This window comes from Olea europaea, chromosome 15 (genome assembly GCF_002742605.1).
Source record: "Olea europaea var. sylvestris chromosome 15, O_europaea_v1, whole genome shotgun sequence".
NCBI lineage: Eukaryota > Viridiplantae > Streptophyta > Magnoliopsida > Lamiales > Oleaceae > Olea > Olea europaea.
Window position 1 is genome coordinate 26354533 of NC_036251.1, and position 16258 is coordinate 26370790.

At 35.4% G+C, this 16258-nt stretch overlaps 2 pseudogenes; both read left to right on the forward strand.

The window, feature by feature from the left end:
• The first annotated feature begins 5415 nt into the window (after window positions 1-5415).
• LOC111410674 lies at window positions 5416-7056 on the forward strand (annotated as a pseudogene).
• On the forward strand, window positions 7036-7468 carry LOC111411470 (annotated as a pseudogene).
• The last annotated feature ends 8790 nt before the right edge of the window (window positions 7469-16258 follow it).

Here is a 16258-nt window from a genome sequence, read left to right on the forward strand (position 1 = left end):
TAACAGATCATGGGCTAGCGGCCCGGAAAATTACTTTTTTTTTATTTTTTTTTTTAGAGAACGAAATTTGAATCTTATAATTTTTTTTAAAAAAAAATCTAATCTAATTCGTTTCCCATAATTTATTTTTTATTTTTTTCTTTTAATTTTTTTGCTCATTTATGTATGTATTTTTTTTTCTTGGATTTAATTTATTTTTCATTAATTTAAGTCAATTTATGTATTATTTAATTTTTATTTACTCTTTTTAATATGTGAGGAAATGATTTTATTTCTTACATACTAATGCATGTAATTTGATTTGTTAAATTTTAAAATATAATAAATGTTGATAATTTCTTATAAATGCTTTTAACGTGTATTATTTTTACAGAATGGAGTACCACCTAGACAATATCATGTGAGCTCATTTTGGGAAAAGTTACGTTGTATCGATATTGAAATGACTCGATGAGGAACATATAGACATACTCCGTCGATCATTCCTATGGTCCTTCTATCCGTTGTAGGACATGCAATTTTTCGCCCAGATTATTGATTTCCTATTATTTTGGCTTCGAAAGCCAGTCGATGTTGATCAACTTTTGAATACAACTGTGACTAAATAATTAATTAAATAAACAAAATAATCAATGAAATATTTAAAGAGGAAATTAAATTAAATATTAATTTTTTATTTTAGTAAGTCTTTAAAATAAATAATTAAATAAAGTAATTATGATCATGTCTGATTATGATCCTATGAGCAAATTAGAAGACTGTAATCAATCCAGCATGTGAATTCCCACAGACTCATATCTCTTTCTGATTACGATCCTGTGAACAAATTTTGTGTGTAATAGTGAGATCACGATGAGTAACAATTATTTCGAGAATAATGTTTAAATGTGAAAGATTAATAGGGTTTCGGCTTACTGAGAATTAGAACTAGTACATTTTCTAACTATTTTATGAAAGTAAAAGGCAGTATTGGTTATGTATATTGTTCATTTAATATTTAATTACTTTATTTAATCACTAATTTAAATAAAAACTAATATTTATTTTAATTTCTTATTTAAATATTTTTTAATCAATTGTCTTAATTAGCTATGTATATTATTTATTTATTGTTGAATTATTTATTTAATCACTTAATTAAATAAATTAAATAAAAAATTAATATTTAATTTAATTTCCTATTTAGATATTTCATTAATTAATTATCTTAATTGGTTATGTGTATTATGCATTTAAAATTTAATTACTTTATTTAATTATTTATTTAATCACTTATTTTAAAAAAAAGAATTAATGTTTATTTTAATTCTTATTTAAATATTTCATTAATTAATTATGTATATTCTTTATTTAATATTTAATTACTTTGTTTAGTTATTTAATTAATCACTTAATTAAATAAAAAATAATATTTAATTTACTTTCTTATTTAGATATTTCAGTAATTAATCATCTTAATTGGTTAAATCTATTATTAGGAATTAATATTTAATTACTTTATTTTAGTTACTAATTTAAATAAAAACATTATATCATAATGTACAAGTGGCATAACATTATTGGAGATTTGAAAAACAGTTTTTTCGATCCTCCACTCATGGAATTTCACATGTACATCATGAACATCCTTATAAATTAGCACATGTAGAATTTTCTAATATTTAATTTGATTTCTCGTTTAAATTCTTTTTTATTAATTACCTTAATTGGTTATGTATATTTAATTACTTTATTTAATTATTTATTTTAAACATACTCATATAAAAAATTAATATTTAATTTAATTTCTTCTTTAAATATTTCATTAATTAATTACCTTAATTTGTTATGTATATTGTTTATTTAATATTTCATTACTTTATTTAATCACTTATTCGAATAGAAAAGTAATATTTAATTTAATTTATCCTTTAAATATCTCATTAATTAATTACCTTGATTAGTTATGTAGATTGGTTATTTAATATTTAATTAGAACATAAATCACACGTTGTATTAGAATATCTAACAGAAATGGGAGTCGAACTTTAGGCATGGTCACATTTCAGTACATTGAACATTATTTAAGAATGCCGAAATTATATTTCCTCTATTAAATGAAGTCAAGGGAGAAGTTCCTGATTATAGTATTTTACTCTCTACCCAACGGATGTGTAATATTTATTTAAATCTTATGTACTCTCTATTTATAGTGTGTTACTGATTTCCTCAATTTTCTTTATTTATAGTGTGTTATATATGTAATTAAGAGTATTAGTTATTTATTATACAATTACATAAAAATTAAAGTATTACAGACATTTTAAAAAAATGCTTACATTTGAAATTATTATAATTACGAATCAAAATGTAAATAAAAGAACGCTTGCATTTTAATGTGTTTTTAGTTTATCAGCTCTACGCCACATTCGATGCTAAAAAATCAATGTACTTCAATTAGGGCCGTCAATGGATTGAATTTTTATCCGAATTCGATGTAATTAATGGGAGATGGATTTAGGGTCTCAATCCGATAACCCAATCGAGGTTCAAATTCGATAATTCGTTAACTAAATAAATCAATAGATTGGATTTTGATCCGAATCCGATCTGAATTCGATGAAATTAATGGGAGGTGGATTTAGGGTCTTAATCCGATAACCTATTCGAGATTCAAATCCAATAATTCGCTAAGTAAATGAATCAAATATGGATATAGGTCAATCCAATCTGATAAATAAATAAAATCTTTATTTTTCTATTTTTTTCAATTTCGGATCAGATATCTGATAACATAGTTAATCGGATATGAATTTAACATTCAAATATCCGTCGGATTATTGAATTGGATCGGATATAGCCTTAACTTCAATGCGAAGATTTTCACAATCACCCGGGTCGATTTCGCAGAAGAGGTTGGTCAATATACTGTCAGTAGATGTTCTCTTCTTTGTTTCGATCGTGTACGGAGAAACAATGTGTTGTGACAACAATCTAGTCCTCTTGTTAACCATTTGCTCTGGCACGTCAATAATATGTTTCGTACAGGGTATCATCCAAACTCACGACGTTATCTGTCAAGTTGGGGGTCCTCTCCGACATAGTTATGTATATTATTTATTTAATATTTAATTACGTTGTTTAATTAATTATTTAATCACTTAATTAAATAAAAAATTTAATATTTAATTTAATTTTTTATTTAGATATTTCATTTATAAATTATCTTAATTGGTTGTGTGTAGTATGTATTTAATATTTCATTACCTTGTTTAAATAAATTTTTCAATAAATACAATTATTTCATAAATAAAAAAATATTTACAGTTATTTCGTCCCCACCATCGGCACATCTTCTATCTCCACTGATATCCATAACGATTCTAATGACATATCTGTGTACATCCCCACACCTCCACCCTCCCTGTCACCATCTCCGTTACTCTCTGTCACTATCTAAGACTCTTATCACCTGCAGACTGTATCTCCTCAGATATGACTCTGACCTTCTTCCTTAATTAACGATGTCAGCTCAATGAACAATTCAAGCCGACATATTAACATTTCACCGAGTTAATGACCATGCATCAAAATTTCAAAATGACGTACAACACAAATCACAAATTAATAATACGTATTTCAAGATCGCTGAGGAGAGCTGATAACTGTCAGCCTTGTCCACATGGATAGTTGTTGAATGTGTAAATGTCATCAATAACTTTCAAATGAAAGACATCGATCGACGTCTTCTTGTGATGACATCTAAGTATGCTCTTTAGTATAAATATCCTCAACTTCAACTTGTCAAGCATATCGTCGCATTCATTAAATGCATATCCTAACTGTGCTAGAGTTACCATCATAAGCAGGATCGATGTAACAGGTTTGGGCCTAAATAACGATCGGCCTAGATGACTGGGACATCTGGGCGCCAGGCCACTCAGTCAACTGGGTGCCCAAACGGCCTAGTCAACTGGGCGCCCAAATGGCCTAGTCAACTGGGCGCCCAGGCGACCTAGTCAACTAGGTCGTCTGGGCACAGTTGATTGGCCCAGACGGCCCGTTTGGGTGAGTCTGGGCCAGTCAGCTGGACCAACCGTCTCCTTTAGGGTTGGGCAAATCTCCCGAGCCGAATCGATCGAATCGAACTGAACCGAACTCAATGGTTTTTATCAAATTAAATGCCCGAACGGGTATCTGAATTGAGAACCGATGAGTACGGTTCGATTCTCTGTTCTAGACTAAAAACCGAAAAATCGAATAAGAACCGAATCTTTCTAATTTTTTTTTATATTGAGTAAATCAAATTATTTTAATTTTGATTTTAATTTTTTCTAAACAAATTAACAAATTAACAATTTCTAAATCAAAATTTTTGGCCCAATAATTTGTTTCATTTCTAATTTTTTAATTTTGCCCAATTACCCATTTTATTGTTTAATTTCTTAGCTCAACAAGATACAATCCATTAAATAACCCTAAACACCTACACTAAAGTACATAACGTTGTCTCGACTCTCGCAGCCTCGCTAATATTCCAAAACCTATACAATCGTCGACCGACATTGTGACCTCCGATCGAAACTTTGACCGTAGCGATTATTTGAACAATGTAGTATACTAGTCTCTGACATTCCAAAACCATTGAATGTATCATTAGTTGTATTTATATAATGTTATAAATGTTAAAAAATTTAATTATAATACAGAACCGAACGGACCCGAGCGGAACCGAACCCGAACGGTTCCATAATTATATTTGGACCCGAAGGTTCCATTTACTAGATACCCGAAAATTTTGGTTCGGTTCGGTTCGGTTCTCTTTAGAATCGAACCGAACCGACCTGCGCCCACCTCTAGTCTCCTTCGTGAAGATCGTTGGAAAACTCCATTTTCGACGATCTCCACTCCATTTTCCTTCTCCCAAACTATTATCCTTACCCAAAAATCATGTATTTTTCCAAAAATCAACACATGTATATAAGATCGTGTTTTTTCCCCCCCAAAAATCAACATAAAAACATTAAATATGAGTCGTCTATTTTTCCTTTTTTGTCGGTGCCACAATAATTTTTCTCTTTTCTTATTATCTCCTCTTTCTTCTTTAAATGGTAAGAATAAATTTGAATTTCTCTTAATTTTAAATATTTTAAATATTTTTACTTTTTTTTTTTAATTGATCAGATGCCTCTTTGGAAAAATGGCCAGATCAATCGACCATCGGCCACTATTTCCTCTTTTCTGGACAGAAAGATCATGCTACATGTACTCACACTTTTGTACAAAAAGTTTTACTTACACTCACAATAGGGGTGGGGACCATACATCCGACATTTTTGAATTCATGTGGGGTCCGCATTTTTTGTGGGTGTGTAACCCATTTTGTCAAAAGTGTGAGTAGATATATATTAATCCCTGGACAGAATTTTGAAAGATAAAAAACCCTAATCCAATCTCAGATGATCCTCTCAAACTCATCCGCTCCTAACCAGTAACCACTTGCCAGATATGTGCTTAGTCATCGGAACCTTAAACCCCATCTTGAATTACCCCCGAAGAACCAATCTTTTTCAGCCAAAACTTCAGAATTCCCAGCCAAGACTCGGTCTTTGGGCTCAACCCACACATAGAATGGCTTCCCCTTCATCTTTTCTTGGAGTGTTAAACTTCAGAATCAGGGCTGGTGATAATGCTAATGCTTCTGGTCATGATAGTGGCAGTAGGGTCTGTGCACTGATGGAGTACATGGGGGAAAAATGGGGTAAATGTGAGTGATGAATTGACGTTGTTGTTCAGTCATTTGGAGTATGCTTGCAAGAGGATTTCTGCTCTTGTGGCTTCACCTTTAAACTACAGTATTGGGAAAAGCTTCAGTGTTTCAGGTGGCAGTGCTGAAAGAGATAAAGCTAAGCCTCTTGACATTGTTGCGGTGAGCTTAATTCTTGCTTTCTTGATCGTCAGTTACTGATATTTGTAATTATTTTCATTCTGAAGTTCTAGGATTCTTGGCATTTCTGTATTGGGGAATGTTCATATATGTGATTATAAATCCAGTTGTGCAGAGTTTGTAATTGGCGTGTTTTAATCAAGGAAAAATAAGTGTGTGTATGGATATGGCTTGATAATATGCTAGCATGCGGAGTGCCTCTACATAATGCTTTATCACGGCCTTAATAAACTTGGGATTAGGGAGTTCTCAAAGGGAAAAAAGGTTAAAAGGTGGACTATGTAATGCGTTGAATTCAGAAATTTTTATATTTTTTTCTATCTTAGCTGAAAATATACAAGAATGAAGGTTTTATACTTATAAATACTTGCTTAAAACTTGATTCCCACGAAATTAAACGTTATAAGCTTTGTGTGGATATTTTCTTTTTCCAAATGCTGAGTCAGATTGGTTTGTGCTTCATGGAAGAATTCAATTTTCACAATGTCAATCTTTCCATCTTTCCTGACCCAATATCTTTGTTTGGTAGGTAAATCCACAAGTATTGTTCTGATAGATTGAAACCTTTTTTTCCGTGATGCAGAATGATATTGTTCTGTCTTCCCTTAAAAATTCTGGAAAAGTTGCTGTGATGGCCTCTGAAGAAGATGATGCTCCAGTTTGGCTAGCAGATGATGGCCCTTTTGTGGTGGTTTTAGATCCTTTGGATGGTTCCCGAAACATTGATGCCTCTATTCCTACTGGAACAATCTTTGGGTTTTATAACCGGCTTGAGGAATTAGATCATCTTCCATAAGGCAATCCTTAATTCCCTCCAGAGTGGGAATAAGCTTGTTGCTTCTGCCTATGCCCTCTTTTCTCCAGCTACTATACTGTGCACCAGTTTTGGGTCTGGAACGCATGCATTCACCCTGGACCACTCAACGGGAGATTTTGTTCTCACACACCCAAACATTAAAATTCCTCCACGAGGGAAGAGATTAAACTTAACTTCTACCAATGAATATGGCAGCGCATTTCGAACATATGCAACATTGAGTCAATCTAATAATAGAAGTAAACTGCAAATAGTTTTGATGATATGATGATATCAATGTTGATCCCTTGTTATGCCAGGGCAAATCTATTCTGTCAATGATGCACGGTATTTTGACCGGCCTGAAGGTAAAGGTGGTTTATTGATACTATAAGACAAGGTAAGGGCTTACATCCTAGGAAATATTCTGCCCGGTATATAAGTTCCCTTGTTGCTGATTTCCATCGCACTCTTCTATATGGCGGAATTTCAATGAATCCAAGGGACCATCTTCATCTTGTCTATGAAGCAAATCCACTCAGTTTCCTAGCAGACCAAGCAGGATGCAGAGTTTCTGATGGTAAAAGTTGAATTTTGTCTCTCCAGCCAGTTAAGCTACACCAAAGACTTCCTCTGTTTTTGGGGAGTCCAGATGATATAGAAGAATTAGAGAGTTACGCAGATATTCAACAGAAAGTAAACCCTGGCTATGAAGTGTAAAATGGAAGCCATCCTATGTTTCTCTGTCCTATGTTGAATTGGTTTCGAGATATCTCACTGTACACTCTATTCAATTGGAATATATTTTTTTCTTGGATAGGAGATTCCCCTCACTGTCTCACCTGCATTTTGTATGCCCTGCAATGTATAACTGTAAAAATTGGTTTAAATGCCGCGTGCTATATTCTCCTCTAGATTTATGAAAGTTCTCACAAGACAAAATGAGTTTGTATTGTATAGTGAAGCCTTGCTCAGTGAAGGATTGCCATTGGATTCAGGTGGCTAACTTGTCGTTTCTTCCATTGGCCATTATTTCTTTTTCAACTTACACCATCTCCACATATATGGTCAACACGCAGAAAAATGTTCACATATGATGTTCTAAAAAACTTTGCCTAAGATATACCCTTTCCTTCAAGATTGATATCCGAGTTGGGCTGTCTTTTTGGGATTCTTCTTGTGTTATATCACCTTAAGCATTAGTTTACTGTTTACATATCTTCAGTATGTGACATTTATGAAAACGTGTTGCCCTGAAGTTCGCTCAAAATTTAGTGGACAACCGGGTATTTTTTTTCCTGTACAAATAATTGCAATTGCATTTATTCACTGGAGATTATCTTTCCTACATTTTCTCTTCTGTTTTCATTTGTTGTCTATCTGATATGTATTTCAAGAAGCGTGCTGTAATTTCATTGATGCCGTAGTTTCCATGATATTATATTAAGCTTATATTTTATTCAAATAGCTGATAAGCACTATTTCTCTAAATGTATTGGAATTGTATACAAGTTAAATCTCGTCTTCTAAAAAGTAAAAAGAATTAATCTATGCTTCAGAGCTGTTCTTTCTTTTGGCGTGACTATTTATATCTAGTGCTATTATTAAACTTCAAAACTAACTTAATGACGGGTACATAAATTTTGATCTTACTCGATATCTGAGCATTACAGTATCACAACACACGTCTATAGAATTGACGGCCTCTACAATTACTCTGGCAATTGGATTTTATTCTTATTTCTTCCTGAACGATGGTTTAATAAATATCTTCACATTTCATTTTTACAACTTACACCTGCTTGTGCCCTTCAGAAATTTTATGCATCTTCAGACGCTGGATAAACACGTTTATGTAACTGCCGTGGAATCCTGATTGTTGAAAATCCCATAAGTGAGGTCTTCAAGTTTTATTGCTCTCCCTCTGGTTCTAACACAACTTTTCTGACAGATTTGGCAATATCCTGATTGAAAGAACCATCTTCATTTCTGGGGACCATGTGAATTTTATACCCTAATTAGAGAGCAAAATGAGAGAAAACACGAATGGGAAAAGAACGTTTCTCTCTTAATTCTGTTCGTGATACAATTGTGTATATTTATACATTTAACCAAAAAATGACAGCTCAACTAACTGGTGAATTACATAAATAACCCTACATTCCCGTAAGACTCCCCCTCAAGATGGCAGATGAATATTCAAAACACTCATCTTGGATAATAACATCTGAAATCTGGCTCCCCCTAAAGCTTTAGTCAACAAATTTGCTAGCTGATTTTTTGTGGACAAATACATGGTTTTTATGTCACCAGATTGTATCTTTTCTCTCACCAAATGACAATCTAGTTCTATGTGTTTCGTCCTCTCGTGAAAGACAGGATTGCTAGCTATATGCATTGCCGCTTGATTAGCACAGAATAGTAGAGCAGCTTTAGAATGATCAACCCCTAGACCAGTCAACACCTTCTTAAGCCAAATTATTTCACAGACTGCTGCTGCCATGGCCCTGTATTCTGCTTCAGCTGATGACCTTGATATAGTATGTTGCTTCTTTGATCGCCAAGATATCAAGGACCCTCCAAGAAATATGCAAAAGCCTGTAACTGACCTTCTTGTATCTGCACACGACGCCCAATCTGCATCACAAAAAGCTTTGAGCTGAAAATTAGAATTTGCTGCAAAGAATAATCCTTGCCTTGGTGTTCCTTTCGCATACATGGTGTGTGGCATCTAAGTGAGGCTTTCTAGGGGATCAAGATATTGACTTAGAGCCTGCACTGAGAATGACAAATCTGGTCTTGTAATGGTCAAGTATAACAGCCTTCCAATTAGCCTCATGTACATTCCTGGATCATCTAGCAACTCCCCTTGATCTTTAGTCAATTTTAGACCCTGCAACATAGGACATTTGGCAGGCTTTGATCCTAAATAACCTGCATCTTCAAGGATTTCCAAGGCATACTTACGTTGACAGACAGCAATGCCTTTGGATGATCTTGCAACTTCAAGCCCCAAAAACTATTTTAAGACTCCTAAATCCTTCAGCTTGAATTGATTGTCCAGATTCCTTTTAAAATGCTCAATGTATGTCAGATCATTTCCTCCTATTATGATGTCATTAACGTAAATGAGCAGCACAGTATAAGAGCAGTCAGTTCTCTTGCTGAAAAGTGAGTAATCAGACTTAGATTGAACAAATCCTTGAGATATGATGAAGGATGACAGCTTGGCATTCCATTGCCTTGAGGCTTGTTTGAGTCCATAGATAGATTTGTTAAGTTTGCATACCAATGTGACACCATTCTCCCCCTGCTGCTCATACCCTGGAGGCATCTTCATATATACTTCTTCCTTGAGGTCTCCATGAAGGAAGGCATTGTTTATGTCCAGTTGGTGTAGATGCCAACTTTTACTGGCTGCAACTGCCAACAACGCCTTGACAAAAGCTAACTTAGCCACAGGAGAAAAAGTTTCCTGATAATCAAGGCCAACCTATTGAGTAAATCCCTGGGCAACTAACCTGGCTTTCTTTCTATCTTCAGTTCCATCTTGCTTAAGTTTGATCTTGTACACCCACTTACAATCCACAGCCTTCTTATTTGTAGGAAGTGAGGTGACTGTCCAGGTATTATTATTAACTAAAGCCTGATATTCATCATTCATAGCTTGACACCAAGCTGGGGATCGAATTGCCTCTATAAAATTCCTTGGCTCAACATTGGTAGATAGTGACAACACATAAGCCCTGTGAGCTGATGAAAGTGAATCATAACCCAAAGTGTTGGATATATCACAGGATTTGCCAGCACCATGATTGGGAGTAGGTGAGGTAGAATGTTGTTGGGAACGTTGAGAGGCTAGGTCACAATGGAACTGTTGGAGATAGCTGGGAGGTTTTCGAAGTCTAGTAGATCTGCAAAGAGGATTGACATTTGAATGTTGTGAAATAGATTGAGGGATAGGATTAGATATAGGTGAGGATGGGGATAACCGGATAAGGACACAAGAGTAGAGGTAGAAGGTGGCAAAGATGGACTAGGCTATGATGGTAAAGATGATGTATGAGGAATGCAATCTGATATAAGAGGAGATGAAAGAGGGAATAAAAGGGCTTGTGGAGATTGAGTAAAAGTTGCATCATAGTAACCAAAGGTAGCTAGGAATGTAGGATCATTGAATGGAAATATATTCTCATGAAAAATGACATCCCTAGAAACAAAAACCTCATGTGTATGCAGATTGTACAGCTTGTATCCCTTTTGAGTGGGAGGATAACCAATGAAGATGCAAGGAATAGCTCTAGGGTCAAACTTATGCCTATGCCTTTGAAGAGTGGAAGCATAGCGTGGTGAACCAAACACTCTTAAATGAGAGTAACGGGGCTTTGCTGAGAATAGGATCTCATAAGGGGAGTTGTTTGATAGAGATGTACTGGGTATACGATTAATGAGATATGTGGCTGTCAAGATACAATCTCCCCAAAAATTGTCAGGAAGTTTGGCTTGGAATTTTAAAGCTCTAGCAACGTTCAATAAGTGTTGATGTTTACATTCAACTATGTCATTTTGTTGTGGTCTCTCAACACAATTCACTTGATGTATGATCCCTTTTGAGGAATAAAATTCAATCATGATAAAGTCAGCACCATTATCAGATCTTAGTGCCTTAATTTTGGTACTAAACTGAGTTTCAACCATATTGGAAAAGGTTAGTTCTCATTAGGAAAGTCCATGTGGATCTACTATAGTCATCCACTATAGTCAAGAAATATTTCGAACCATCAAGTGAATGTGATTGATAAGGACCCCAAATATCACAATGAATTAGCTCAAAAATGGGTTGAGAAACATGTAAACTATGAGGAAAAGGTAATCGATGCTGCCTTGCCATAGGACAAATATTACAATGAAAGTCAGAATTCAACACAATTTTAGGTACAAACTTCTGTAAAGTGGAAACTTTAGAATGAGGAATATGTCCTAACCTATAGTGCCATAGTTCAAAAGGCAACCTAATGACAGCATTAAAACTAGGAACATGGTCATTGTTCATGACTTTATTACAACCAGCATTGAAATGATGAAGAACAGATTTGTTGGAACAGGTAGTGTGTGATGGACCACTGTTTGAAGGAGTACGAGCTGGTAATGATACAATCCAGCTTCAAGTTTCCCAACTCCAATCGTTGTCCATGTAGAAAGGTCCTGAATGAGGCAATGGTCAAATAGGAATATTAGGCAACAATGGTGAGAATGAATGAGTTTGTTAACAGAAACCAGATTGCATTGGAAAGAAGGAATGCACAACACATTGGTTAATGATAGATTTTCAAACAACTTCACAAATCCTATATGAGTCACACTAGCCTCATCTCCATTAGGAAGTTTAACACTTGCATTTACCTCAACAGTAATGGAGGATAAATGATTGATAGAACATACCATGTGGTCTGTGGCACCAGTGTCAATTATCCATTTATCTTTAACAGCTGAGACTGCTAGACAATAAGTGTTACCTGAGAATGAGGGAACATCTGGCATAACTAGGTTTGCTTGGCTTTGATTATCAGCATTACCAGATTGAGGGATCACATTTGAGAGTTGAGTGTGAAGTTGTGGCTTCAGTATATTGAGAACTTGTTGGCATTGTTCCGGTGTGATAGTCAAACTTGAGAAAGCATTTGATAGATCAGAAGAATTAGCATTTCCAGTTGCTTGATGTGCACTTGAAATTGGTTCCTTGCTTCTGTCCTTTGCCAACCTATGTCGTGGAGGATATCCATGAAGTTTATAACATTTCCCTTGTATATGTCCAAGCATCCCACAGTAATTGCATTTTGGCCGTTCCTTCCTTGAATTTTGGTTTGTGTGTGCCGATCTCTGGTTATTTCCAAAATTTGTTGAATTATTCATCAAACTACTCACAAATGCACCAGTTTCCACATGGACTTGGCTCCTTGATGCAACATCTCTCTGCCTTTCATCTTGTTGAACTAATGCAAACACTTTGTTCAACATTGGTAAAGGCTCCATCAGTAATATCTGACTTCTTACATTGGAATAGCACTCATCTAACCCCATTAGGAACTGCAATATCTGTTCCTCTTCATAATAAGGATTGTGAGTTTGAGGCCTATAATTTGATAATTCTTCCCAGAGCCCCTTCAACCTGTTAAAGTAAGCATTCACAGATCCATTTCCCTGTGTAATTGAAGCAATTAACTTTTTCAATTGATAAATTTTAGGTCCATTACCCTGATTGTACCTATCCTTCAGTTCGAGCCAGATTTCACGGCATAACACTAGGATACAACTCCTTAGGGATCGAATTTATGATCCATGATGAAACAATGTGATTACATCTACGCCAAGCAGCATATAGAGGTGAATCTACTGAAGGTCTTGATAAAGATCCATCAATGAAACCTTCTTTGTTTTTCACGCTCAAAGCCATTTCCACAGCTCGACTCCACGTCGAGTAATTTTCATCAGAAAGCATAACCGATACAATCTGCATACCCGTGTTATCTCCATAGTGCACGTAATAAGGACTCGCAGGATCTGAAATCATTCGTTGAGCTGCAATTATCAGGTCTTCACCACGATTATCAGCTTTCGGTGAAGAATTGTTAGTCGAAACTTCAATTTTAGCATCTGAATTCGTTGCCATGAACGAAAGTCTTGATTAAGGCTCTGATACCATGTGAATTTTATACCCTAATTAGAGAGCAAAATGAGAGAAAACACGAATGGGAAAAGAACTTTTCTCTCTTACTTCTGTTCGTGATACAATTGTGTATATATATACATTTAACCAAAAAATGACAGCTCAGCTAACTGGTGAATTACATAAATAACCCTACATTCCCGTAAGAACACATAGCCGATTTCTTTTTCCATCATCAGCATGGCATTGAGTTCTTGGTCAGCTACCATTGGCAGAAGAATCAGTGCATGTCCAGAACATAAAGCTTCAAAGTTCGTACCCCAACCAGAATGGAAGAAACACTCTCCAGTTGCAGGTAGGATGAGTAAGTATTTCAGATTAGGGTAGCCAACCAAGAGTAACAATGCCCTGGCTTAAAGTATGCTGGCAAAACCAGGAGGCAGAAAGTCTGAACTTTCTATACCTTCTTGCTTTCTTAGAATCCACAAAAAGGGTAGTCGACAACGCTCGAGTGCAAAAATCCAATTCACGAATTTGCTCGATTGGCATCTTGTACTCACTCCTGAACCCACAAATAATTCTGATTTGGCTTGTTGTCCATTCTACCATTTTAGTTTACTGAACGAGCTTGAATCGATTGCCATATAACTTGTGTTTTCATCTGATACGGGTGGGAGAATTCCAATTGGAAGAAGTGGCTTCTGATAAAGTTCTTCAACGAGATTTATGTGTTCTCCCTCGAACTCTTTACAGCTTCTCACTATGACGAAGCTGCATCCTTCCACAAATTTGGCTATGTAGGACCGAATTCCACAGCCAAGCAGTGCAAAATCGGGCTCAGTTTACCAAAAACATCGACACCATTTCTTGAGACAACTCCAATACCACCTTGTGCCACCACGATCCGGTTGCTATGGATTGGGAAGACCACAAAGGTCGCAGAGAGGGAGGGAAGAAACGACCGAGAGAGAGAAGCTCACAAAGAGGGGTTTTTCACTCTAAATGGAGGCCGAGAGGTTGAGAGGAATATATGCCAAGAGTATTGTCCAAACAAGGTAAGTTACAATTAGGGCTAAGTGGTGGATCAAAGGCTCAACTCAAATAATTGGGCCTCAACAATAATAACATAGCCTTCCAAGGAATGGTGCGAGAACCGTGAGCAACACTATAAAATAGGTTACTTCGAACGGTCCATAACAAAGTGGATTGTGTTGTCTCGTTAATTGTGTCGATGTGCTAATCAATCATTAGGTCGAGGCCGATTGATAATAAACAACCGAGGTTACATCATCGTCCGGGGAGGTCGTTTGACAACAAAATTGCCTAACAACCTCCACCTTGGTGTCAAAGGACCTGCAAAGAAAATTGTTTCCCATTAGTGACACCTCTAATAAAAAACAATAAAATTGGAAATCATTTACCTGTACCAATGTTTAGAAGTTCCTTGCAACTCCTAAACTTTGCCAGTGGCAGTACCTTCGTCCCCATATCAGATGGGTTATAGTGGGTATGAACTTTCTCAAGTCTTACCACCTCTTGAGATACTATATCTCTAATGAAGTGGAGTCTTACATCAATGTGTTTAGTGCGCTCGTGAAAAACAGGGTTTTTGCATAGATGACTGACTATCGGAATACACTACCACATAATCATTCAGAACACATAATTCATGAAGTAGACCTCTAAGCCATAGAACTTCTTTAATAGCTTCAGTGGTGGCAATATATTCTGATTCTGTAGTGGATAATGCAACAATATGTTGTAACTGTGATTTCCAACTTACACATGAATTAGATAAGGTAAACACGTAAGATGAAGTAGATTTCCTACCATCCCTATCACCCGCATAGTCAGCATCTACAAAACCTTTTAATTTTATGCCTTCTCTATTAGCACTAAACTTTAAGCCTACGTTACTAGTACCCTTCAAGTACTTTAACAGCCACTTTAGCGCTTCCCAATGTTCAGGTCCCGGATTAGCCATATATCTACTGAGAGTACTAACAGCAAAACCTAAATCAGGTCTAGTGCAAACCATCAAATACATTATGGAACCAATCACATTTGAGTAAGGTACTCTACTCATGTATTCAACTTCACGCTCATTGCAAGAAGATTGTTCTTTAGATAGAACAAAATGATTAGCAAGGGGCAACGTGACAGGTTTGCATTCACTCATATTGAACTTCTTCAATACTTTGGATATATATGGAGACTGATACAAAAACAAAACAAAATTTGACCTATCGCTTTCAATTTCAATACCTAAGATTCTCTTAGCCTTACCTAGGTCTTTCATGTCAAATTCACCACTTAATTTTGTTTTTATGTCATTTATCCACTTAGAGGATGATCCAATCAAAAGCATGTCGTCCACATAGAGCAACAAAAACAGATAATTATCATCAGTCTCATTGTGTTGAAAGTACAGGCAGTGATCAAATTTATTTCTTTGAAACCCTATAGTGAGTACAAAGAAATCAAACCTCTTGTACCACTGTCTAGGAGATTGTTTTAACCCATACAAGGATCTCCTCAAAAAACACACATAATCAGGTTTTGACTTATCCTTAAAGCTCTTAGGTTGATTCATGAAAATTTGTTCATCAAGCTCACCATGTAAGAAAGCAGTTTTTACGTCAAGTTGTTCAAGTTCCCAGTCAAATTGTGTAACCAATGTGAGCATGACCCTAATAGTGGTGAACTTAAAAACTGGTGAGAAAATTTCATTATAATCAACGCCCTCCTTCTGTGTGTAGCATTTAGCCACTAACCTAGCTTTAAACCTTAGGGGTTCCAAACTGCTAGTTCCTTCCTTAACCTTAAAAACCCATTTGCAATCAACAATTGATTTGTTCTTAGGCTAGGT